The sequence below is a fragment of the Aquila chrysaetos genome, chromosome 12 (assembly GCF_900496995.4).
Source record: "Aquila chrysaetos chrysaetos chromosome 12, bAquChr1.4, whole genome shotgun sequence".
NCBI classification, from domain to species: domain Eukaryota; kingdom Metazoa; phylum Chordata; class Aves; order Accipitriformes; family Accipitridae; genus Aquila; species Aquila chrysaetos.
Genome location: NC_044015.1, coordinates 16,915,315 through 16,942,427, shown reverse-complemented (window position 1 = coordinate 16,942,427; position 27,113 = coordinate 16,915,315). Strand labels below are relative to the sequence as shown.

General features: G+C 36.7%; 1 protein-coding gene and 1 long non-coding RNA gene across 2 annotated transcripts in view; one reads left to right on the top strand and one right to left on the bottom strand.

Moving 5' to 3' along the window:
• KCNT2 (potassium sodium-activated channel subfamily T member 2) overlaps positions 1-27,113 on the top strand; it is a 160,469-nt gene that overhangs the window by 8,915 nt on the left and 124,441 nt on the right.
• The window catches only part of LOC115349346, a 44,738-nt gene continuing 40,602 nt past the window's right edge, over positions 22,978-27,113 (bottom strand). The window contains exons 4-5 of the long non-coding RNA XR_003926064.2: positions 26,224-26,270; positions 22,978-23,405 (exon numbers count right to left, since the gene is read on the bottom strand). This is a non-coding gene — a long non-coding RNA (uncharacterized LOC115349346). The remainder of the gene's footprint in view (positions 23,406-26,223; positions 26,271-27,113) is intronic.

Below are 27,113 nucleotides of genomic sequence, written 5' to 3'. Positions count from 1 at the left end.
CAGTAGCAAGCTATGGTAGGTAGATGGGAAGGCAGGCATTAGGTTAAGATCAGTGCAAGTTATCTACTGGGTTAGCAAAAAGAAGAAAACTTTGCCCACCCCTCTGCCTCGGTCTTACAAGTCTCCTGCTAGCTTTAGCCGTTAATAACTGCATATCTAACAGCACAAGGTTCATATGCCTGGCGGGGGCAATTCCACAATTTGAGCAACGGTCCTCACTATGGATTAGCTCTGCCAGGAAAGTCCGGCCCTGCCTCCTAGATTCTGTACCCTGAGTCAAACCACTTTGGCTTTTTGCAAAGAAAAGAGTTTGCCCTTTAGCTTTTTATGACGTTAAAGTTAATAGCATTTACCATATGTCCAGTAGCTTTAAGTTACAGAGCTCCTTCAAACTATAGTGATTGTTAAAATATTTAATAAGGAGTAAACACTATAAAATAGCATTACTCTTTTATTGTTCTAAATAGCCAAAAATGTTCTAGAGGTTTTATGTTTTTCTCACTTTGTTTTTTCTTCCCCTTGTGACTAGAGAAAACTGCAGCGCAGATAAAAGCAGTGTTACCAAACCAAATCTGAAACAAATACAGATGGGAAAAACAACAAGCTGAGTTGTAAATGGAAAACTGTGGTTATATTTGTTCCTTGTGTGACAGCACCTGTTAATACACAACATTGCCTGACTCTGGAAGGGGATTTAGTTTCCCATCTTCACACCAAATTCAAAAGAAGCTAAGGGCGCTTATCACTATTGCCTTGTAATTCTCACCATCAAGCACAGGCAGCTGTAACAGAGATGGCCTAGAGGCTAAGCTCTATATTTAGCTGAATGTAGCCTTTTGAAAAGCGAGCAAGCTATGTTTTCACTCTGTACAACAATCTGGCATTTGATCACTTGTTCAAAGGGGTTTCATCAGTTAAACAAGTAACTTTTCAAAAGGCATTTTTGTACATATTGTCCAGTTTGTAATTACTGTTTTGTTCTCTCAGTAGTCATTCAAAAAAGATAATACAGACACAAAAAGTGGAACAAAATATTCTGTAATGTGCAGATGTTGGTTAGTCAACCAGGTTTTATAAAGATTATCAAAATCCAAGTAGATTTTTCACCCACCTAAGATTATCATAAAAGTGAAGCTTCTCTCACAAGAGTAGTTCCAGATGTCATGTATCTCATTGACACTGAGGAATTAATTTACAAACTGTATTCAAACAGTGACCCACATGATCATTTATGTTTGTACTGAGACTGACCACAGATTGCATGAAAATTACAATTTAGCTAAAATGATACAAACATTCAAAATGCACTGAATTAATTTTAAAGGCTTGGTTAGTTTTTGGTTCCCATTTTTCCTCTAATTTGGCAGTTCACAGATCACAGTCTGAGTCCAGGAAAAAACAACAAAGTTAAATTTGTGCTGACATTATGAATCCATTTAATACAATTAATTGTGGCAGTTACTGTTTGTGGCTAGCTCAACTGGTCATTCAGAATGGTCAGATTTTAGTGTGATGTTGGCAGAGTATTGCAGAGGGTGGGAAGAACAAGGCTGGCTACTAGAAATGTTTCAGAGTGTAGAGGGAAGTATCTCTGAGGGTGTAGGAGGAAGGGAACTTTCGTGAGCCTCTAATAGGCAGTCTTCTGACATATACCATGGGCTAGTCCGAGACACTTGTGGAAGACCTCAGGTTTTGCTCTTAATTTCAGACGAAAATGAGCTGTTAGAAGATGACCATTATCAAAATTATGAGGTGAATGTCTTCTTCCAAGGCAGAGATGACTGGGAATGTAGAGTTGTCTTGCAACCTGCTACTACTTGACTTCAGGCTAAGGTGAACTGAGCATTTAGAAACAATTTTCCTTTCTAAGCCGTGCTGCTTTACAGTGATAGAAATGGTCATATGGAGAGAAGGAAGAGCTGCAAGTACTACTGTGCCTTCTTGTATTGCCCTAGACATTTGACTGGTTGTCAGATTTTCTAATATACAGCCAGTCCAGTCCAGTTCATAAACAGATCTCTCCTCATTGTATCCATACATTCCACCTGATCAGCATTAAGATCTATATAAGACTTCAAAACAAGATGGCAGAACAATACCTGTCTTGAACCACCTCACCAATACAGTTAGCTAAAGAGATCTTAAATAATTTGACTCTTACAAAGCCAGCAAACTCTGAAATTGCTGCATTAATTTGGGAAGTCACATTTAAGGAAAAAAACAAATATTTACATTGAACAGGCCGATTTTCTGAAGGCACCTGCTAAATGATTTTCTAAACACACACAAGGCACATTATGAAAGTTTGAAATTATTATTTTGAAAAATTGAATACTGGGCATACTATTCTACCAGCCATACTACTGATGAGCAGCATTTTACTTCACAGGGTACTGAGATGTTAAGTGCTATTTAACATGAATAAAGATGACAGAATGAAACTTTTAAAATATTGTGAAAATGGATATTTTAAATTTTTCTTAATCTAAGGAAAAGACAATTAAAACCATGCCTTATGATTAATCAGGAAGTGTAATAGCTCACTCTGAATAAAGAGACTGAGATTTATATGAAGTCCGTAATTATATGTACCCTGTTAGCTGTGGAGAGAACAGTATCAGACAGGTGACATTTTAGAGATAACAATGACTTCTAAAATACTTGTTCTATTATGTGTTCAAAGTTCTTGAATCATTGTCACTCCTTAATTAGACATTTACAATTTTTATTAAAATTTTGTAATTTTTTAAATGTAAAACAATAATCATATACTATGGTTGTACTGTGCAACAAGCTGTGTTTGAAAGGAAGAAAGCAATTCCACACGGTTAGATCTGTTACAATTTATACATATGTTAAGCTACAAGTATTACTTCAGACATCTTATGTATTTTATCCTCCACCTGGATGACGACATTGGAGCCAAAGCACCTTTAAATACTAGAGAATGAAGATAGATATGTATCAGTACACAATTCTTTTAGGAAGCATCAGCAGGAAATGTCATCACCACTATTCTCCTGTTGATTTGGTAGACTAAATGGAGTCTCTGATAATCTTTCCTCTGTGGGAAACGTCAGGCTAGACACCTACCATCAGTATTGGCCTTTTGTTTTATGACTTTTTCTGAGTCTTTGCCTGAATACTCCTTCTCTTTGTATTTATCTGTTAAATACTCACCTTTGTCCTTTGTGTAACTGTTAAAGAATGATCGTATACAGCTCCCATAATTTCAGGGAAATTGTGATAATATCAGATTCAGCTCTACATTTACTTCTAGAGTAGTTGGCATTCTAATGGCAGTTTTGGGGGTATTGTATAAGTGTTTCCAGATTGCAAGTCTGGACTGTTTGAATATGTAACTTTAAAAAGAGAAAAAAAGACACTCCTTTTTGTAAAGTTACCCTGCTCCTAGACGTGTAAAAAGTATGTGCAGTATCCTTTTTTTTTTTTTCCCCTTTTTCACTTTTTAACACTTCAGCTATATATGGAATCTCAGATAAGTTCTTTCTAGGCTTGTTAAAGTATCTGTGGGAAGCTCCTGACAAATTTAATTTGACTTTTTACTATTTTTTTCCTTTCAGATCAGGCATGGTTCCTATAATTTCTTACCCTGTAATAAACAAATATTGCTAATCTAAGTAAAGCTGTAGACAGGTGGGGAATTGAGCAGAGTACAGAAAAAATGAATGAAACATTTAAACTAACTTTATTGCTTGCTTTGGATGTCATATTCTTGCATCCTACTAAATTTAATATTAATTCTATCAGTAGAAGGAAAAGTGTAGCATGCAGAAGAAAGAAATGTTTGCACAAGAAAAATTTAGTTTAAACAGTCTGATGTAAATTGTTATTCCATGCTTCAGTGTGTTTTGTGACAATGATCAGTACGCATTTTTGGAATACAATCCAAAAGATAATGGTGTAATATTTTTAGTTACTAAAAATTCTAAAAATAGTAAATCTAGTATCATAAGAGTACTATTATTAACTAGTGATATTTTTCCTTTGGGAATACTGCTGGCTATGACTAGAGTCAAGAAAGAGCTATAAAAACTAGACTTAATTGTGTATTGTTGTGGGTTTTTCCCCTCATAAACAGAGTTCATGTGGAGGTGAGGAATGATCAAAATTAGCTAGATATTTATTTTAGATGAAAAGAACGATGCGGATTTACCACACAACTTGGTAAATTTCCGTAATGACTTTCAGTAAGTCTGAGGAGGCTATTTTAATGCTTCCCTCAAAAGAAACTGAAGAACGGCTAAATTATTATATTGAATAGTGGTTTGATGAGAATTAGCAGAAAGCTTGATTTTAATTGGAAGTCTAATGTCTTCAAAGCTGAAAAATCTTTTTCAAGTACTTTTCTGCTTCTCTGATCACATGCCAGAAAGTTCTATATCAATTTTCACTTCAGATCATAGGACAAAAAAGAGATTTCAGCATTTATTCCCTATTGCAAAACCTAATGTGGATAACCTGTAAAAGGCATTGTTCCTTAGAAATTATGCACAAATGGAAAAAATCCCCAAACACCAACTCTATTCCTTATTTGCCGTGCTCCCCTCTTCTCATAATCACTCCTTCACCTCCAACAGGTTTAGAGTTGAGGCTATATATTGTGGAAGTGAAACACCAATGTCTTATCCATCAGATTGCCATGTTACCTTAAGTGGATTTGCACTGATTTTGATCTGTGCAGCAAGACTGTAGAATACTACATCAGTATTGTACAATGTTGTTTTGGCTAGAGTTTTATTCCCTGTGTTTCATTAAGTATTCATCAAAATACTGTAAAAACACTAAATCTGCATGAAGAAGGTTAGCCAAAAAGTGTTCTGACAGTTATGGAGAAATGGGACACATGCACACATACATGACACACAACTTCTTTTTAAGTAAAAGAGAGATTTTAATCTTTTTACATTAAATATCACCTTTGCTACAAGTAGTCCTGTTTATTTCAATGGGAATATTTATGGGCCTTGGTCCGAGTAGAAGAGGTTATTTTCCATTGAAGAGAAAGCGTACCAGGCAATACAGTATTGAGCTTTATGAACAACTTTACTCATTCACCTTGACCCGATGCAACTTATTCAGGCATCAGATATAACTGCACAAATTTTTGAATATATGGAAAACTATATTGAAGCTAGCCTCAATTCCCCTTATCACTAGAATAAATATAGGCATAATAGGTAAAAAATAAACACAACTAATCTAAACAAATGTGCCGTGAATTCATATGCTGATTTTTTCATTATCAAATGTGAAATAATAGTTTATTATTCTGTTTTAAGTCTCAATTTGATAAATGACATGTGTGTGTACATTTTCACCCCCTACAAAGTTGGGATGTATGTACAACTAATAATTATTGGCCCCATTCTGTGCTACTCTGTATTGAGGTTCATGGAGCATTATGCTAGTGAACCTCTCTCTTTTATGTTACATAATGTATTTTAAATGGCATTGCTACCAATTCATACTGTTAGGTCCTCAACAGAATATTTCAGGTGACATCTTACTGACCGGTGTTTGACAATCTAAAAATATTCTAGAAGATGGGGAAGTTCACAGATAAGTCATGTGTATCTGTCAAAATATTGAAAATAATGTGTTAATTTGTTGTTATTCAGTATTTTAAGAATGGAGATGCTTTGGGCGCTTTTGAAAACATAACTGTTCTACAAGTCCAATGGTAAACAATGAGCAGAAACGAAAATGATAACTGGATCTTGTAGCACTTGGTTTTCTTGTAAAACTTAGCACCAGGTCCCATTTCAAGTACTCTTGCCCCTTGTCTAAGAGAATGTAAGCTGGCTAATATGGAGTCTCAGGAGTCTGGGAGATTTAGTTATATTATGAAGCAAAGCGTGTCCAGTATTTCTTTTAATTTCATTTATTTTAATTTGGAAAGTACCCCAGGCTGAAGATTACAGTGTCAAATAATGAACTGAAACTTTTAACAATTTTTTTGTGTCTAAAGCTTTATATCAGAATGTAAATATCTGGCATCAGGGATAAGCTAGCATTTAAAGTAGGTGGCATTTAGGTAGCTAAGAGGAAGTTTTGCTCTCATTGACATTACAAGGAAAGCTGTCATAAATTACTGCATAGCTTTCTAACCATATACAGAGGATCTAAATCTTACTCTGAAGTCTGACTGAGATTTTGATGTTACACAGATAAGCATAAAAAATAAAATTACAGTGTCAAGTTGATATTCAGAATAAAAAAAATTGTAGTCATATGTGTTTAAAGTTAATTCAGTAAATTCATTGAAAGTTTGGTGATTTTTAAAAGGCATCAAAGAGAAAAGCCAGAGTGGTATAGAAAATTTCCCATTGGGATTTGATCATCTTACTCGGAATATGGTAGCATAAGTAGGATTGGTGGATAAGTGGTGAAATACTGACATAGACTCCATAAATGCAGTAGGAACGCTATTTAACAGTATATTTGATTATATCTGAGATATACTTCTCCATTTTCAGTGGAGAAATAGTTCAACACAGTCAACTGGAATAAAGTTATTCTATTGATAAATTATATTAGTTTTCAATTGTGAAGAATTGCAAAAAAAAAGATTCTGAGAAAAACAAACCCAAAAACTCCGGGTAGACCAATTTATTTAATCTCTGAGTCTAGATGGAATTCAGGCTACAGCTTTCTCAACAAATTACCCCAAACCAGTCATTATTTCATGGCTTCATGAATGATAAGAATCTGGACCATTTCAGAGATAAGACATTTTACACTTGGGTCATTTTAACTGAGGCTGTTTCCTTCACATGAGTGATTATAATGTATATTTCACAACACTCTGAGGTATGAAAACATGATTTTATAACTTTTATCTATTTGTAGTTCTTGTGGTAACATTTTAGAGTTGAAGAGTAGAGTACTGAAATAAGCAAGTGACCACAGACAATACAAGAAGTCCAGGCTACAGAAGGGATTTGAATTAGGATCTCAAAGACATGCAACAGAAGGCCATGTTTTCTCTTACCTACCTATCATTAGTTGGGTAGCTTAGATGATAGCATGTTTAAAATGTAGGAAGCAAAATACAAAAATACAAAAAGTCTTTCTGCTCTTCCAGTACAGGTGGTAAACTACAAGTCCTAAGCTTTCCATTGCCTTTCAGGTAATTTCTCAGACTTCCAACTGTAACAATGCAATTTCAGACCTTTCAGTTCAGCCACAGAGGTACCAGAAGGGGAAAATGGATACATGCAGTTTGTCTGAGCTATTTCATATTTCTTTTCCCTTTCCTTATTAAAAACCATAAAAATATTTTCATTACAAAAAAATCCTAGAAAAGAGTGAATGCAGTAGAATATTAGAAAACCTGAGTTTGAAGTTACCAAAATAGACTAATTTCCCTGTAACAAAGGGATGAAGATAGAAAAGTGAGCACAAATCAAAGTTTTTGCATCTGCTCTTGCCTTATGGGATATGAAGATGGAATCTTAGCCCACAGTGAGACAAACAGCAAAAATCTCATTTAATGATGCAGGTTATATGTCTGCATATGGAGGAAATGTATTTGGGTCTTTTATAAAGTAATAATAATTGAGTGTTTATTTTTTCATTCCCATTCATACCCTTCTTAGTACTACTTATGCTAAGACCACTGTTTATGGTAAACAGTTAATGTAATGAAATTCTTTCTCTTCTTTTATATATTAAGTCATAAATTCTTAATAGGAAAGGCTGATTTTTTCTGTGTGTTCTGTTTGTCTCAGTACCTAGCAAAGCAATGTCTTCACATACTGGAAGTCTTAATGTTCTGGTAAAAAAAAAAAAAACAAACAACCAAAAAACAAAAAAACCCATAATATGCCAGTCTAGAAATATTTACAGAATCAGGGTCTTAAGAAAACTTTATTCAGATGAACTGAACAATTGATGTTTAGCCAGTGGTTTTTTGTTTAACTGAGGTATCTCTTTGGCGATCTATTGATTGCGTTTACCTCCACCTATGGGCATACCAACTACTTTGGTTGCCTTAGACAGTACTGATATATAAATATAACTCATAAAGCAGACATGAGTATATTTATATTATCACTTACATGTCAGCTGTATATTATTTTACCAAAGCAATATAAATAGCAGAAGAAATAAGAAGTAATCATTAGCAATTTTATTCGGCAGCTACATTATCTGAACACCTAATATATGTACCTAGTGTTCTGATAACCTCTTCCAACTGTTTTCCTTCTCCTTGCCAAAGTAGCTTATTCTATACCTGAAGTACTTGTCTGTCCCATTTGACCACAAAGCATTTTTATCTCCTCTGTGACCAGATGTACAGAAGTCAGAGTCTGGCTAATAAATGCTAATGAACACATTTTTACCTAAATGATCAATATATTCACACCATAGGAAGAGAGTTGATGTACATGGATTTATAGTTCCTTTGTGTTGCAACTGAATATATGTATACAAGTTGCAAAGTATTTATTCATTGCTGTTGGTTACTTTAGTGTTCTTACTGTCTGGGTTCAAGGCAAATAAAGATTAATTTTGTCTTGCTTAGTCTGCTTCTGCTTTATAGGTGCAATCAGCCTCTGCTGTGCTATGTCTATAAGAAGTTATCTGCCTTATTCTATTAGGATTCCCTCTGTTCTATCTAAAGGAACATTGTATGTTCCTTTATGAAAAAGGATTTTGTACTTTTTATTTTTCAAATTATGATACCTTCCTACTCAGTAGGTCCTTTTCCTCTTTGACTTTCAAGCTAATTTATTATATTAAAAATGTGAAAAAAAGATGGTAAGTTTCTGTAGCCATAATAGCATTTTTACTCTACATTCTTCCCAAAAGAAAATGTCTTGTGTGAGGATAGGCACTCACTTTGTATTATACCAACCCTGTTTACTTTTTGGGTTGTTTACTTCCTTTCCTTATTATAAGCACCTGATTTTTTACCTTTGGTATCAATCTCCAGAGAACCTTTTCAAATGCCTTATAAAAATTTAAGTACATGATGTTCACTTCAGACTTCCCCCTTATCTATCTCTTCCAATTATCTCATAATGGAGCAGAGTGCTACAGCTCATACTCTATTTATACCTGTCATTTGCTTCATTCTTAGTTTGTTCCTAGGCTAAATCCAACTTGTAGGTCTTGGCATGGGTGTCATTTATTCTTTTTCATCTCTTGTTGACATTCTAACCAGTACTTGTATTTTTATCATTCCTAATGTACATTAGAAGAATATTTTTTTTTAACTCTTCACTCTTATCTCTAATACGGTGGTTACAAAATATGTCAATTCAGTTTCTGGCGTTGTAGCCTAGTCTCTGCTTGGAAACTCCTAACATTTTAGCAATGTTAGGAGTACGACAACTGGAATATATAAAACTGAGCAGAATTATGATATTCATTGAATAACATTAACCATATTTCTGAGACTACTATACCCGTGGATGTTGTTCTCATCCAAGTAGGAATTGAGTGGAATTACTTGTGCTAAGAACATGGCTTATGCAACTCCACAGAAATTGGAATCACTCCACACTGGGCATTATCTCCTGTCCATTTAAAATATTAAGGTGCTGTCCAACTTAAGTGGCTATAGAATTGGATCCTTGAGACTCTTCATATTTTAATTTTTTTAAGACAAAGCATTCTTAGGAGTTCATAAAGAGAAAAATGGGAGGAACAAAATAGCATTGGAAGGAAAGCGTTGTGATATACAAAAATCTGATTTTGAACTTCATGCATACTTGCCTCGTATTTTTATTATTAATTGTATTTTGACACAATCCAGAGACTTTGAATCTAGGTCAGACCACTGTAGAAAAGCACTGTAGGGAAAAAGAGGAGCATATGATTGCCGTTTCAAAAAGAGTGTGGCAGAAGTCAAGCAATGTGCAGCAAGCAGATGGAGCACAGGACCAGGATGTATAGATCAAATATGAATCAAACAATGAAGAATTCAGGGTACTGAACTACCCCTAATCCTGAAGACTTACAAAAGACTGATACTTGAGGGGCACTTTTAGAAAGAAGAACATTTGAAGACAGCAAACATGAAAGTGGAAGAATGACTGAGGGAAAAATAGATGAGGTTCCAGCAGTAAATGGAAAACAGCCTTCCTCTAGACAGAACAGTGGCTTGATAACCTTTATGTGTAGATACGTGTTTGTGCAGTAGAGTAGGACAGGGGATTCAGCTCTTGACTGTGGGTAACTACTACTTCTCCAGAATCAGTTCAGCACAAAAAAGATGACCCATAAAAGCCTCCTTTCGGGAATGCTGTGTTTATACATCTTCTTACTTGCACTTCTTTCAAACACAGTTCTGACTATGCCTGTAAAAGGATCAATTTTGATTTTATGAACCCTACAAATTGAAATAGGGAACTATATCATGCTTTATTTTAGTAAGTTAGCAGTGTATAATGCTGTTTCAGTTGACTGTGTAAATTTATACAGCTGAAACTTAAGATTGTATGTTTTCTAACTCCCATTGTTAAAAGGGTGAAAGCTCTTGCAATATTAATATTTTGCCAGTCATATTTGTCTTTGCTCAGTTAGGCTTCTTTTAAAATTGAAGTGTGTCTGCACTGAGGCAGTCTAGTTAGTCTGTTATTTAGCAGACGGAACTGGTCTATTTGGTCTGTTATTTAGCAGACAGTGGTAAGCAATAAGAGGAAATAATGTAAGAGCAGAGCAAGTAACACACTGTTGCGTATTTTAATATAGCCTCATTCTGGTATACCCTCTTTTCCAACTTTCCCCTCCATCAATACTCATTCCATTCCCGTGTATATTCCCATATTCTCTCAATTTTGTTCTTACCATCAATATAGTTATTATTGAAACAAATCATCAATGTTTTCCTAATGATACCAAAGTGCTCCTGATGCTCTGTTCTGAAGTGCAAAATGTGCTCTGGAACTTCTGTATTAGTTAACATTTACAAAATGTTAATAGACAGCCTAATACAGGCAGTATGATTAAGGAAAGGTTGCAGAGAAACATCTGTACTATCTTAGACAGAACTAACTTGTGTTTGTGAAATGGGCTTTGACTGGATGATTATTAGCATGATCAAGTAAACAAGTGATATGTTCTGCTTAAACTACCCCTGTAGGAGCTCTAACAGCCAAATAGTGACAGATAACATGATTTTTTCATAATCCCCTTGGAAATATTTTAGCACTTTGAGAACACTGTTTAGAGATTTGGCCTACAAAAATACTGTCTCAGTTTAGGGAATTAATTTTGAAAATAAGATAATAACATTTGTCCAGATTTGAAGGAGACAAAAATGAACTAATTTATTTTTTAAATGCTGTTTATAAATATATAAATTTGCCAGTTGCAAAAGTTCTGAATGAATGTGTAACAGAACTATAACAGCTATTATTACTGTATTACGAATAGCATAGATGTTTTACAGAATCAGTAGAGTGCCTTTCCTAACAGGCGCACTAGCTAAGAACCAGTGATGGAAGTATGTATAGCCAGCAGAAGTCTCACTGGTAATGAATGCACAACAGTTTCTTATGCTAAATCAAGGTTTAGTTTTAAACATAGTTATAGATAACACCAATTTTTTTAGAAAGACTCAATAGCAATGTAAACCCAGATACCTATAGTCATGTTTATGAATGCAATTCCATGAACATCACACTGTACAATCCTAGAAGAGTTTTTGGTTGTAGTCTCCACACCCACCCTTTCCTCCCATTAGTTTCATTACCTGGGCAATTGAAGAATTGGTCCATTAACTTTGTGGCAGCAAATTTATGCTGTCTTTTACACCAATACAAAGAGACAGTTCATAATCACTGTCAGTCAAACACTGCAGTTGCACTAAGGTCCTGCCTTTTCCACTATCCCAGAGTGTTTGCTCCTGCTATGCCTTTGCATTAGCTATGATAATCCCAATGAGATGAGTCTGATCAACAAACTGATCCAACTGAAAACTCTCTCTCCAAAGGAAAGAATAAAAATTGTCTTCAATTAGAGCAAACTCCTAGTCAAACTCATCTGGAAATAACACCTTTGTAAGGGTGACATGACCGGAGACTCACCTTGTGGAGATGGCAGGTTCTTACACTGGTCATAAAACAGCATCCTAACTTGACAATGTATCTACTGCTGTCTGCCAACAATAAGCACAAGCCTATTTTACATGGTTGACAGATAAGTGATTTTGTGTTTACATCTAATTCATACACAAATCTGTACCACTGGTTTATCTGGTAATAAGCAAATCAAGTGTTAATTGGTCAGCACTGATAGATTTAATGATAGTTGGCAAGAGATTGCATTCTTGAGAGCAATAGAGAGAGCAGTGAACTACGTGTTGATAAACAACTATCTAGTTCCAAACATAAATCAAACAGCTCCTGCATCTGTAAACAGAAAACTGCCTACATGACTTTACTGAAAGCCAGTAGTAAGCTGATAAATACCAAATAGATGATTCAGTGAAGACATGCAGCTGAATATTCCTTAACGATTTTGCTGCTTCTGCAGAGAGATCCCAAATATACACTAGTAAAAGACTCCACGCTGAAGACATGTACATATTTTCCATATTGTGTATATACTTGACTGCAAGTTTATCACTCATACACCATGACATTAAAGAGTTCAGCTAGTTCAAACCAAAACTGGAGGACCTGGAAGTGCAGTCTAAGCATAGCCTGGTGTCCTAAACACCTCTGCGTTGCCAGGCCTCTGGCAGCAGCAGCTCTTTCTCTGTAGTGTGAGTAATAGCAAGCTCAAATCAAAGGCCAAGGCTTGGGCCTCTCCTCCTTTCAGGGCTGTGATTCCCTCCGCTGCAGGCTGCAAAAGTAAGGAAGCTAAGGGCCTCCCTGTTCCATCAGTCTGAGCCCAGCAACTTTGTGTAAAGTACCTACTGCCCACATTAAAATCCTGGGCAGCTGCTTTTTTTTGCCACATTGTATGCTGCTTTGTGAGGCTTTGCTACCGCTTCCTCCAGCCTGTGCTTAAGCTTCATTGTGGTAGTTGCTGTCTATACCTCCTTTGTAACAATTGTTTCTCACGTTTTTCTGGGGCTTTTTTGGCTGTGGGTTTGTTTGTTTGTTTGTTTGTTGTTTGTTTTTGTTTGTTTTTAAACACAGAACTGGAGAAATAATCAGTTTTATCATTTGGCCTTCGTGGATTACTACTGCAATAGTGATTTGGACTGTCAGAGGTATTTAAACTGTTGCACCATATGGCACCTGTCAAATAAAGGTTTCAGGTCATTTCTCTGAACATACAATATCTTAACTTGCCAGTCCTACCCAGATATTTATGTTTACATTGCTAGGTAGATGCGTACATGGATTTACCTTCCACACAGGATAAAACTCAGCCAGCCTTCTTCATGCTGTATAAACTGCTGTGAGTGAGTCTGCTGCACAGGGCCCTGGAGAACAGCTTTGGCACTTACTCCACACTCATCATATCCTTCTCTGGAGGGGATTAGGAGGTGACAAAGCAAACTGGGGTGACAGCTGGGGGTGGCAGGAGGAAGTTGTGAGGATTAGGGATGGAAGGAAAGGAATAAGTGGCAAGGGTGGTAACAGAAAGTGAAATTGAGCACTTTTCTTCGTTCACATCTCCTAAGCTGAAGAAACATTCTATCTACAGTTTTCCTGAAGGAAACAAGCAAAAAGTATTATAAGGAATCAAAGATGTATGTATCACAGGTATATAGAGATGTACATACTGACTAAAGGTGATCTCACTGGAGACTAAAATTAGCAACAACTTCATTCTGGTTAAGTAAAGGTCTAAATATTTGAAGGTTATAGTGTCTCAGGAATTTCGCTGCATACTTTCCTATGACTTGCCTGTAAAGTCCACTAGTTTCTGAAAATGTAGTTCATACCTGGATTGCCTTTTCAGAATAGGCATATTTGAGTTGTAGACTGAGTGCCAAACTTTCATTGACTGGAGATGAATTTTACCTGCAAGGATTTTCTATAGCAGACAGAATATTTTTTGAGGGAATTGTGTGATTCAAGTTCCAAGGCATCATGTTAGTATCACATCACAGGAAATACAGAAGGCATTTCACTGGCTTCATTTTGAAGCTGGATTTTTAGATCCAGCAACTGCAATATGTTTAGATGTTATTTTCTCAAGGTTAATAGTTACATACACTTCAGGTTGATAATTGTTTCAGAGAAATATGCTAAATTTTGGGCTTTGTTTCTCCTCCAAATATCCATAGTATGGACATTTTGTTTGTCTTAAAGGAAGCAGCTTTAGGAGATGGAAAAAAAGGAAAAAAAGAGGTCACTGTGAATGGGGTCAGAGAATTCAGATTGCTTAGAGATATCTCTTTGGTGGCCAATTAAAAAAGAAAAAAAAGTAGCATCTTAAGCGTAAAATGTACTCATTTTTAGCCTAACACTTGGGAAGAAAGTCTTCCATGTTTGAAGGGCAAATGCAATGCTTTCTGGAACTGCAGGCTATTCCAATTCATCTGATGCTTCTTATAAAACTTTTCTTAGTATTTTCAGTGAAGATGGCTTTATTTTTGCCATTTTTACTGCTGAACTCTGCGGGAAGCTGTTAAACAACTAAAAATTGTATTATCATCCCCATATAGTTATTCAGAAAGCAGTCCTGACAGCTAAGTTAGGACAGAAATACGAGAAGAATACAGCTCCCAAAAGGGAGGACACAAAATATAGATCACATCCCACCAGGTCAATGTGATACAAAAAGCAGCATAATGTCTTGCATAGTAACTGTAGTTGTACAGGAAATAAATTTAAAGCTACAAAGACTTACAAATTTCAGATGTTCTGTTTTAATTGGGTCAGAAAACCTAAGCAATACCAATATTGAAACGAAAGCAAAACTATTCTTTGGGTTGATGAATGCATTTTCCTTGGAAAAATTCAATAGATTTTCTACTTAAAGAACAATAAAGGAAATATATAATTACCTTCTTGAACAAAACACTTTTCAAAGGGAAAACAGGAACTTGTGATTTTGACATGATGTTGACATTTCTATCTTAGAACTCAGAACATTCAATTGCTGAAACTTCTCTCCTTATGAAATGTTAATCAATGAGTAAGACTCCATACACAGATCATATAAAGTCATCTGTTTACACTGAATGCTGTAGTTTAAGACAATTTTTCATAAGCTTCTGTTTCCTTTTGGGTAGATGCAGCTAATACTTCCTTATAATTTACTATGTCTTTGGTAAAAATTTAGGTTAACTTACTGAATCCCAAAATTTCATTTTTGAAAAAAAAAAAAAACACCAAACACCTTCAAAATTTGTTTTTCTGACTTGATATAATTATGCTGTGCATTTTTCCAGGAAATAATGAATAAGTTGATGGTTATAATTGAAGGTTACCAAGTATTACTAGCATAATACAGTAGAAAAACAAAAGCAGAAAAGCCAGCAAATAGAAGTAATAATAAAGCAAGATGGTAACAATAAAAGCTGTGGAATTCTTAGAGAAGAATCAATGTATATGCTCTTCTGAATCTCACACTGACATGCCAGTTTTATGTAAAATACATTGTATAATTGAAATAGCAAGAAAATGTCTTTCATTTGGGGAGAAAAATAGTAATTAAATACTTAAAGCAATAGGGAACTATCTAGTTAGAATATTTTTACTATTTGATTATTTTACTCAAGTTTATGTGAGTAGAATCTTTCCATTGATCTAAGTGGGCATTGGATCAAACCTACTAGGAAGCTGACTCTGTGTTTCAGGTAACATATTAATGAGTCATATTTAAAATTATATTTTACAGTTGGTCATGTGATACTTAAAAAAATGACAGATTGGGATTCACTCACAAAGTTTTTTTGTTCCTTTTTTGGATTTTTTTCTATCCATCTGCTCTTTTTTCCTTGTCCCTTCTGCTGCATTTTCAGAAAACTAATTCTTAATTTCTTATTTTTTTAAGTAAAAATAAAACTGAGATAAATGATCTAATCTGTGAGGATACCATGTCTGAACAGCTCTCAGCTTTGTTCTACTTGCTGTTTTTTGAAAAGATGCAATCTTGAAAAGTAAGAAGGAAGAAAAAGATAACTTACAGAAGAGCAGTAACAGAATAGTCAGGTACCTTTGTCTTGAGAAGTAGAGTTTAAGTGAATAGTGATTTGGATTTCTCTGGCAATCAGAGGCTAACTTGAGTCACTTGCAAGGGACCAAACTGAAGAAGAACGTTTGCTCAGCATTTCCTTAAAGTCAAGACATGTTGGGCTTATCCTTTCTCTCATTAAACATGAGACCTGTGCACACACAGTGTTTTTTGCTGTTTTAAGCCTTGGACGACTACACCTACACAAGAAAAAAAAAAAGAAAATGTAATAACTAGCTCCTATGCCTAAACAAAGGTGACATGTTTCATTCACAGGTATTTGGTTTTTTATATGTAAGAAAGGTGTGTGTACCTGTAAACTGCTATATCTAAATTAAGCAATGAGTCTTTAAGATTTTTATTTACGTAATATTCTAGAGATGACAAAATCTACCAGAACAATTTAAGGCTCCTGTTTATCTGAACACCTGTTTCTGTCTTTATCTGGATAATCTCCATGACAGTGCCCCTCATAGTGTTTAGCTGCTTACTTTGTAAGAGAAAAGTGTTAAATGGGCAGCATGCAAACTGAATCCAAACTTATTAAAATAAAATCTACAGAGAAATAACATCACATGTTAAGTGTTGAAGTAGGAGTGATACAACTCCATCACTGCCATCCATCTATGTTGAACATACAGTGGATATTTTCATACATGGTCACCATTCAGTTTCCAATAGGCCTGAGGAAGAAGTAGCTTTTAAGGGCCACACAACACCAACAGTATGAGGGCCCATATGGCATTTATGCAGTGCTACAGAGTTTATTTATTAAAGCCTTGATATTTGTGGGCTATCCTAATGTGCAATACTGGAAGTAGGCTGAAAATTGATGAAATAATTCAAGAGGAGAGGAAAGCCAAGCATCTCAAAAGACAGATTTCTTAAGGTGATGAAGTTATAACTTCAAGAGTAGTGAAGTCCAGACATACCCATGGCACAGGCCAAGATTTTGAACACTAGGAATTCAAAAGGAAAAGGAATGACCTTTAGATTTACTATTAAGCTAAAAGACAAAGTGACAGGAGAAGATGGGTTATGAAAATGGAGAAGTTGCCAGAGGTAACACTAACTTAATGACACTTGGTGACAAAGAACTGTGAAATTGTTAATAGTGACATGGAAGGAAGCCTAGAGAGAAGGCTATACATTCTGTTTTGACTGTGGTTAGACTTAGAGATGGTGGTGGTATGGGAGAGAATGAGTTCTTCCTGCAAAAGAAAAAGCAGAAGCAAAAATAAGAGAATGGGACTTTGACCAGAAGGAAGGGAAGTTTCCAAAGGATAACAGAAAAGGACAGAAAGGGAAGAAAAACAGAGTCCTGAGTTACAATTCCAGATGGTCAAAGTGTAAAGAAGAAAGGTGTGTTGAAAGCAAAGGTCCATGCAGTAAATTAGAGCAAAGAAAAGAAACAACAGGAGGGACAGTGTGCCATTTCCTCAATGTTTTCAAGTGAAATAGTGAATTCTGTAGTACATAGAGGAAGACAAGACAGGGTGAATTCTGCAAGGAACTAGAGAAAAGGAACTTGAGGAAGGGATTGGAAATATTCTTAAAATTTGGATGGAAAAATAGGAAGAAGGAGTTGGAATGAGAGGGTGGTGGAGAGTAAATCGTGAGCTGAACATGGAGTAGCAGGAGAGAGGTCTCAGAAGACCAAAGAAAGAGGTTTGGGGCAAGAAGGTAAATAGGTGGAGGACTACAAACAACTCCTAAAACTATCCCTGACCCTGCAAACTGTCTTTAGTGTAGTCACAGGTGTGTCTACCTGGGGAAATAACTAAAGGGTTTTTTTTGAGAGAGAACAAGAGTCTTAATAAGGTAAAAATTAATTGGCAGTGTTACAACAGACAGAAGTTTGGTAAGCATTAATAAATAGCTTCAAACGGAAGGTTTGCAATGATTAGCATTAAAATACTGTAGTAGAAAATACTGTTAAACTTTAAATCAACAAATTGAGGCATGTTGTTGCTCTTAAGAACAGTAATTTCTAATTCATTCATACAATGTATGTGGGGTATCCAGGCAAGCTGCTTGACCCATGTATGCCTCGCCTATCACAGAGAAGATAGATTCAATGAATAGACCGCTGTAGTTGTAGAAGAAGGATCCATCATTTAGCTTTTGTTTTAGAACATCAACAGGTGATAGAGACATGTAGTTGTGATGTGGAGGAATAGAGCATGTTAGGCACATGAATTGTCCTTCTCCTAATGCAGTTTCATTACTCATGAATCACCAGCTGTCCTGTTGCCTTTCATAGCAAAGCAACCTTTCCCTTGAAACAAAAATTAAATGTTTGTTGAATGGCAAAGAGGAAAGTTGGTACAGAAAAATAATTTCAGGAAAGCAATAGAGAAATTGTCCTGGTGAACAGAGGATAAAATTTGAGCAGAAAAAAATAAAGATATGGTAGCTTCTAATGGGTTACGGTGTCTTGTGTCTTTTGCTCCTAACACTCTAACACAGAGTTAAATCTGGGCTGACAGCGACAGAAAGGTGTTATCACGGTATGCTTGATATTCAAAGAAGTTTGTTTCAAGTCTTTTTGACAAGTAGTTGCCAACATTATAAAAAAACCCAACAAACATTACTGATATTCAGTATGGGTAATTGACACAACTACATACAACTGAACAGTGTCTGGAATCAAACTCATGAAGCATACACCATTACTCAGGGTTCTCTGATATTCAGACTTAGGGAGACTTACTTTTTAAAAGCCTTGCATAATGGATTTTCATTGCAGTAGCTCTGTGCTGTATATATCCTACACATGAAGTATTTTTGCCCAGAGGTTAAAAAGAGCTGTTTTAACATGCAATAAATTAACTTTAAAATATATATGCTTTCCCCTCCTTGTATGCTTTGATGGTGGGGGGAAGTTTTACCAAACTTGTCAGGTATCTTCCTTGTGTGATTTTTCATGCACTATTTCTTAATACCTCATTCACATTCGATTTACTAACTTTCTAACCTTAGGCAATAGAATTGCAACAGGAAAGTGTATTTGCAGTAAAAAGTCAAGTGTGTGGTATTTGCAGGGCCACTAAAATGGATAGGGAGATTGCTCTGAGATTTCTTTTCGCCATAGTAAAACATCGTAGTATTTTCTGTTTTTTTTTTTTTTTTTTTTAAAGTTTCTAATGACAATACGGATTGCAAATTCATTTTTTATTACTGCACCATTACTAGAATGGTGAATTTGTCATTGGTTTTCATGGGTGCAGGACTGAGATGATAATTCTCTTTTTGAATTTGCAAGACTGATTGTGAATGGGGGATTTAAAAAAAAAGAAAAGTATTATTATTTGGTTGAAAAGCATGCATACTACCCACCACTGAGTCTCAGTCACTTGCTATCAGCCTTCCCTTAAAAATCTTTCCCTCAAAGGAATGGAAAAAATGAAGATACTTGGCACAGAAAAGTTTGAAAAATAATGCCATTTCATACCTCTGTTGCTGTAATATTAAATTGCTGCCATGAACCTGTATAGGTTTCATGAAGACAGTTTTATGTAACTGAGGTAGCTGATTGTAAAAAGGAACGTGAAGCTGGCTTGCAATCAGATTTTAAAATATATTTGTATTTATATACATAAAAGTATAGATACACATATACTATTTAAATTGTAAGGAAGAAAATTTTAATTAAGGGCTGAAATTTGTAACATTTTGGCTTTTGAACAATGAAGCAAAGAAAAAGTTTGCTTTTACATAGAAAATATTTTCTTGTGATTGCAGGTGCAAATTTTTACTTTGTGCAACCTGAAAAATTTGGTTTGGCCTATTTTCTGATGCTGTTTTGAATTTGTTTCAATTGAAACAAGTAGCAGTTGTTGGAAAGATACAGCAAAAAGGGTTTGAGCACACATACAGTTCTAAGCTACAAGGTTATTTATGCATTGTTGATCCTTTATTCTGTAACTTGTGATTAAGCTGAACTCAGTTCATGCTATTTCTGTCTTCATTAGTACAGAGAATTTTTATCGTGACATTGATAACACCCGATCTCTATAAATCCATTAGTTATGCTAACATCCAATTACATAATCAAGCAAAAGTAGGTATGTCTGGAAAAACTTCATTAGGTAGATTAATTCAGATTCACTGATTTAGAAGGTAACTTCTAAATAAATATACTCATAGAAAGAAAAGAACAAAGGAAATGCCCAGGTACAGATGTCATAGCATACACTCTTAAGTATTAAGATGACCAAACATGTCTTTGTTACATGACAGTTCAAATTTGAACCAGACAATTATACTTCATAAGTTGTTCTAGAGGAGTACTGTGAGAATTTAGTTTGGAAAAATAAAGAGATAATAGGTAATACTGCATAGTACAAGGCAATTATTAGAAGGTATGGAACCTGTATTTTATCATGTACATTCACAATGTTGGATATTACAAAGAATCTACAAGACAATACTACACGAACACAGTTCTGCAGAGATCTTGAAAGTATTTGTTGGTTTATTCCTAATAAACAGATAAAACCCCCTATCAGAAAAAGACATTATACCTGTCAGTTTTAATTTTTCTACACTTGTTAGAAATCATCTTTAAGGAAATGCAGGGCCATATTGCAAATACTAGATTTCATCAGCATAGTGCATGGCAAATGACTTCAGTAAGGACATAGCTTTTAAAGGCTATGTCATAAAGTACCCAGAAAAATGTTGAGGGCCTGATCTCCTCAATTCTCTCATGTCATGCTCACACTGCAAGAATGAACTACTGAATTAGGAGGCTGCAGAAGAAATAGCATCTTTTCTCTCTTTCCAGTAAGTGGGAGGAAACAAACACCCTGCCTTCCCCAGTTACTACCGTTTGTTTTGGGGTGCTGTCTTTCAGCATGGAGAAGACATGAAAAACTCAGAACTTTATCTCTTCAGTGTTCATCATGACCTATGCAACTGATGACTTATTTCCTACGAGAAACAAATAGAAGGCCTCCGCAAGTTAAGAACCAGTAATGGAAAATTACTGGTCTCACCACCATTTCCTTCAACACAATATGATGAGGTATCATTCAACAAGCAGTCTTGACCTGTCATATTGATTTTGATGGAACAAGCAGGCCTGGAAAGTTAAATGACCATTTCTCTGTGAAGCTCTAAACAAATCAGAGATCTGAGTATTTCAGAACTTGCAAAACTTCAAAAAGAAGAGTTGCTACTCAAGACAGTCATCATTAAAATACACCGATCTTTTATTAAAAGCTATTAGAAAAAAATGCCTATTTTCTTTTTTTTGCAGTAAAATAAGCTCTGACAATAGCAGTTCACTTCAACACTTCAGATATACTTCATTTTTAAGCACCTATCTACACAATAATAAACCTCCAGGTTTGAAATCTAACACCATTTCACATATATTGGATGGCACATGCCAATAAAAAACATACTTTGTCTATATTACAAGGCTCTTTCTGTAGGAAAACCATGAAATGTCCCTTCCCATAAAGATGGATTTAATTAAATTGATGTAGTTTTCGTCAGATTGGCTCCATTTGTACAGTTAACACCTTTTCTTGATTCCAATGTCAAGAAGTAGTAAGCATAAATATTTACAGCTCTTAGTACGTGCGTAGTGAGAAATCCAACTCATACTTGCATTTTTGAAGGGATTATTTCTGCCAGATCTGCTATTTTCTAACACAGAAGAAAGACTATTTGTAGATTTGAGGGTGCAAGGTAATATTGTTACTATAGTAGAGTGTGGTTATGGAGTTAGAATGACATTGTAAATAGCAATGGAAAAATGCAGACAAAATTAGTTACGTAACCGGAGTGCAGACAGATTGGTCCCAGTGATTTACAGTTATGAGAAGTGCCTTGTATTAGTGTCCTTGGCATGAATTAGTATTTTCCTGCTATACTTTGTATTACATTAAAATGTACTACTCAGATTACATCTTGACTGAATTAGAAGAGTACAATGTATACTTGTACTTTGGGTACTTCAAGATGCTTCTTACAGTTTGAAAGACTCCACTGACATCACTGTTCTTTGGGTTTAAACTAGGGAAGACCACTATTAATGGTATTTAATTTTAAGAAGAAGGTTAAAAAAACCACGGTGTTGTCAAGAAAGTCCTATAACTTCAGTTGTTTTTGCCACAGATATATCACCATGAATTTATGCATTTTCAATAAAGCCGAAGCAAGAGTCAGTAAAGTGTAAGATGTGTTCTTTAACTTCCAAAAGCAGCTTTTCATGGAATATTCAATGTCTACCACATACGCAGAAAAAGAAGCAATAAACTGACTGCATACACAAAATCCTTATGTTCATCAAACGTTTCTGTCCCAGTAACCATTGTCAAGGAAAATAGTGTTTTAATCCTTCAGCTTGATTTCCTTTTGGCCAGGGTGGACTGAACGACAATGGCTTTTACAGGAAGATAAAAAACATGAAGCACAAATTGTTTAAACTACACTTTTAAATTACTTAGACTAGAAATATAGAACAAAACCAAACCTATTCCATAGGCCAGATGATCTGCATACACATATGCTATCACCCTGTACCGCATGTGTGCCATTTCATCAAAACCATTTGCTTGGAATCAAATTCCAACTAGTATTTATCCTGCAACAGAATAATCAAATTTTATATAAGTATATGACAATGAATTTCACTCACTCACTTGAAACATCTTTACTAACTTAATTAAGTCCAGAAAAAAGCTTGTTCAAGCCCTTCACTACTGCTACTACTACTACTACTACTACCACTACTACTAAATGATCTTAATATTGCAAGTGAGGATCAGAATTTATTTTTGTTACATTCCTGAAATACTCCTTTTCTAGGTTACACTTCATAGTGGGAAAAATACAGAAAAGAGCAAATACTTGAGGTAAAACTTTAATCATTAAAAGATTACAACAAAGGTTCAAGTAGGATGAGTGTTCTCCCTAAAAATAAAAAACAGAGTATTGGGAAGGAACAGTATCTGGAGGTTTCTGTCCTTATCCCTGCCAGTGGCTCCTTCAGCCATTCATTCTTAGCTTTACTTAGTAGATAGTAACCTTTAAGAAACGAAGTGAAATATTCTCTGCCTCATACCCAGAGTATCATGAAAGTGTACATTGGTTATAGATGCATGATAATGTATCTCCTGCAAATGTAGAAGGCCAATATGGTTTTTACATAAGTTGAAAAAAAGTCAGGAGAAGGAGGAGTTGAGCCACAGAAGTGGTATTAGCAGCATTCATAATCCATTTTGCCATGGAAACTGCTGCACTGTGGAATTCCAATCCGTTGTGAGCACAGGTTGCTAAGGAAAGAGAAGTAGACAGCTGTTAGAAGGCTATCAGAGCAATTCATAAAGGTAGTGATAGGAGGGTGATTAGCTCCCACATCCTCCTTCCTCATTATCATTAAATCATGGCTTACTGTTAACATGTTGTTCTTTCATGATAAGTGACTACTGTAATCTTCTTACAGAAAAATCTGAGAGATTAGTTTAAAACGTGCAAAAAGATCACCAATACTGTTCACCTTTCAAATGACCTCCCTTACTTCAGTAGCTTGTGCCACTCTGTTTACCTACTGAAATATGTCCTTGAAGATTAAGTATATACACTTAGCATGTGGCAGCTGCCGAATCATGGGAAATGTTTCCCACTAAAACTGTCATTGCATTAATGACAGTAAGTACCTTGGGAAATGTGCAGACAAGAACAGAAGCAGAGCTCAGGCCCCCCACAAACCTGCTTACCTACCAGTTAACCCCTGAACATGCTTCCTTAACTTGCCTTAAGGTTACCAACTATCTAAATTGTAATTCTGTTAATGGCAACAACTCCTGCAGTCTTGAATAGGACAACACTTAGTCTATATTTAAGCTCAATAAAAGCCCAGAAACAAGTTGCTCTTCATCTGATGGGCTTTTCCTCTAGTTTGGTGGCAGTTTCTAGGACATTCCTCTGGGCTCAAGCTCTTTGAAATACCCAGTTGCAGGTACTCTTAGTTTAAAAAGCAAAGGGTAGGTGGGTTCCTCATCTTAAATTCCAACTGCTTAAAGATCTTAGCACAGAAGGGGTAGAGCCAGGCAGGGCAGAAAAGCTCATCTAGGATAGGGGTTGCTCTTACTGCTGTGTCAAACGTGTCATTGCACAGAAATAAATTCAAAATTCTGTAAGTTCTGAGGTACTTAATGCCTTCTTTGCCTTAGTCTTTAATAGGGAGACCAGTTATCCTCAGGGTACTCTGCACCCTGAGCTGGAAGGCAAGGATGAAGAGCAGAATATACCACCCTTAATCCAGGAGGAAATAGTTAGTGACCTACTACGCCATCTGGACACTCACGAGTCTATGGGACCAGATGGGATCCATCCTAGAGTACTGAGGGAACTGGTGGAGGTGCTTGCCAAGCCACTCGCCATCATCTATCAGTGATCCTGGTCAACAGGGGAGGTCCCAGAGGACTGGAGGCTTGCCAATGTGACGCCCATTTACAAGAAGGGTTGGAGGGAGGATCCGGGGAACTACGGGCCTGTCAGTCTGACCTCGGTACCAGGGAAGATTATGGAACAGTTTGTCTTGAGAGCACTCATGTGGCAAGTCCAGGACAAGCAGGGGATCAGGCCCAGTAAGCATGGGTTTAAGAAAGGCAGGTCCTGCTTGACCAACCTGATCTCCTTCTATGACCAGGTGACCTGCCTAGTGGATGAGGGAAAGGCTGTGGATGTTGTCTACCTGGACTTCAGCAAGGCCTTTGACGCTGTCTCTCATGCAATACTCCTTGAGAAGCTGGCGTCTCATGGCTTGGACAAGTCTACTCTTTGCTGGGTGAAAACCTGGCTGGATGGACGAGCCCAGACGGTTGTGGTGAATGGGGTGAAATCCAGTTGGCGGCAGGTCACAAGTGGTGTTCCCCAGGGCTCGGTGTTGGGCCCTGTTCTGTTTAATATCTTTATCAATGATTTGGACGAGGGGATCGAGTGCACCCTCAGCAAGTTTCTAAACGACACCAAGTTGGGAGGCAGGGTCGATCTGCTTGAGGTTAGGGAGGTTCTACAGAGAGATCTGGACAGGCTGGATTGATGGGCTGAGGCCAGTCGTATGAAGTTCAACAAGGCCAAGTGCCGGGTCCTGCACTTTGGTCACGGCAACCCCATGCAGCGCTACAGGCTTGGGGAAGAGTGGCTGGAAAGCTGCCCGGCAGAGAAAGACCTGGGGGTGCTGGCTGACAGCCGGCTGAATATGAGCCAGCAGTGTGCCCAGGTGGCCAAGAAGGCCAACGGCATCCTGGCCTCTATCAGAAATAGTGTGGCCAGCAGGAGCAGGGAGGCGATTGTTCCCCTGTACTCGGCACTGGTGAGGCCGCACCTCGAGTACTGTGTTCAGTTTTGGGCCCCTCACTCCAGGAAAGACATTGAGGTGCTGGAACGTGTCCAGAGAAGGGCAACCAAGTTGGTGAGGGGCCTGGAGCACAAGTCTCATGAGGAGCGGCTGAGGGAGCTGGGGCTGTTTAGTCTGGAGAAGAGGAGGCTGAGGGGAGACCTTATCGCTCTCTACAGCTACCTGAAGGGGGGTTGTAGTGAGGTGGGTGCTGGTCTCTTCTGTCAGGTGGCTGGAGATAGGATGAGAAGAAATGGCCTCAAGTTGCGGCAAGGGAGATTTAGGTTAGATATTAGGAAAAATGTCTTTACTGAGAGGGTTGTCATGCATTGGAATGGGCTGCCCAGGGAAGTGGTTGAGTCACCATCCCTGGAGGTATTCAAAAAGCGCGTCGACAAGGTACTCCAGAACATGGTTTAGTGGGCATGGTTGATGGTTGGACTCGATGATCTTGAAGGTCTTTTCCAACCTAAATGATTCCATGATTCTAAGTTACAGAGCTTAGTTCCAATATGGATTCTTAATACAGTTATGGTTTTGCTTCCTCTAAATAGGAAGCAGTGTAATTATCCATTCTACAAGGAATACTACAAGAAACCACACCAAAGCTAAGCGACTAGCTAAAATTAACTGACCTCAGTGAGTGAGTCAGATCACGCCTTCTTTTTATGACATGCTGACTGTGTCCTAGAAAGTGATATGCCTAAACTTCTGGTAATAAGTAAGCAAGCATGAAAAAGTCACATTACCTGAGATGCCATCCATTCTGGGCCCACAACTAAATAATCCTCCAATTCTGTAAGTGTATAGAAATGTATGGTATTAGACAATTTTTTGAGGGGAAGAGAGAGACTACAGACAACATTAGATTATACAAGAACTGTTTCAGCAAAGGCTTCCCATGCAAGAAGGGAAAAACTAAAGTCAGGCTCCTGCTTGAAAAATAACGACAGTACATATAAGAACAAGTAACTGAAGTACAGTCATTTGATGAAAGACTGCTGGAAAGAAATGCACAAACAAATATCAAGTATGCTTATGAACAGAAAAGGTATATGCAGTTTTGCAACACATGATGGTATACAGAGAAGTGACAGGTGAGGAAGCAACTCACTTTCATGATGTCACTTCAGCAATAGTAGAACAGTTCTCAAACTGAGGACTGACTTCTCAGGAAGGCAGAGAAATTGTGCTGGGGTACCGTGATTCATTGCTGGAGGAGAACTGGGATTGGTGAGGGACATCCAGTCAGTTGGGTAGAGCAGGGACTTCAGTGGAAATGGAACTAATGCTGCACTCATCCTGCAGCAAGCAGTGCAGCGCCACAACTCTGGAATGGCCTAAGTTTTTTTATACAACTAATGCACATGTTTTTTTCCCCCCTTGCCATCCCCTGGAACAGTTTTCTTTTCTCTTCTAGTCTGTAGAATTATTGCATGAATTGTGCTCAGACTGAATTGAGGGACAGAAACATGAAATACATCCTGGCAAATTTGGGGAGAGGGGAGGAAAAAAAGATGTTACTGGTGCTTTAATATAGTCAGGAAGTAGAGTTATTTTCTGTACAATATTGTATGATTGCAACATAATTTTGCTTTCACGTCTCAGTATTTCATTATGACAAAAACAAAGTTCAGAG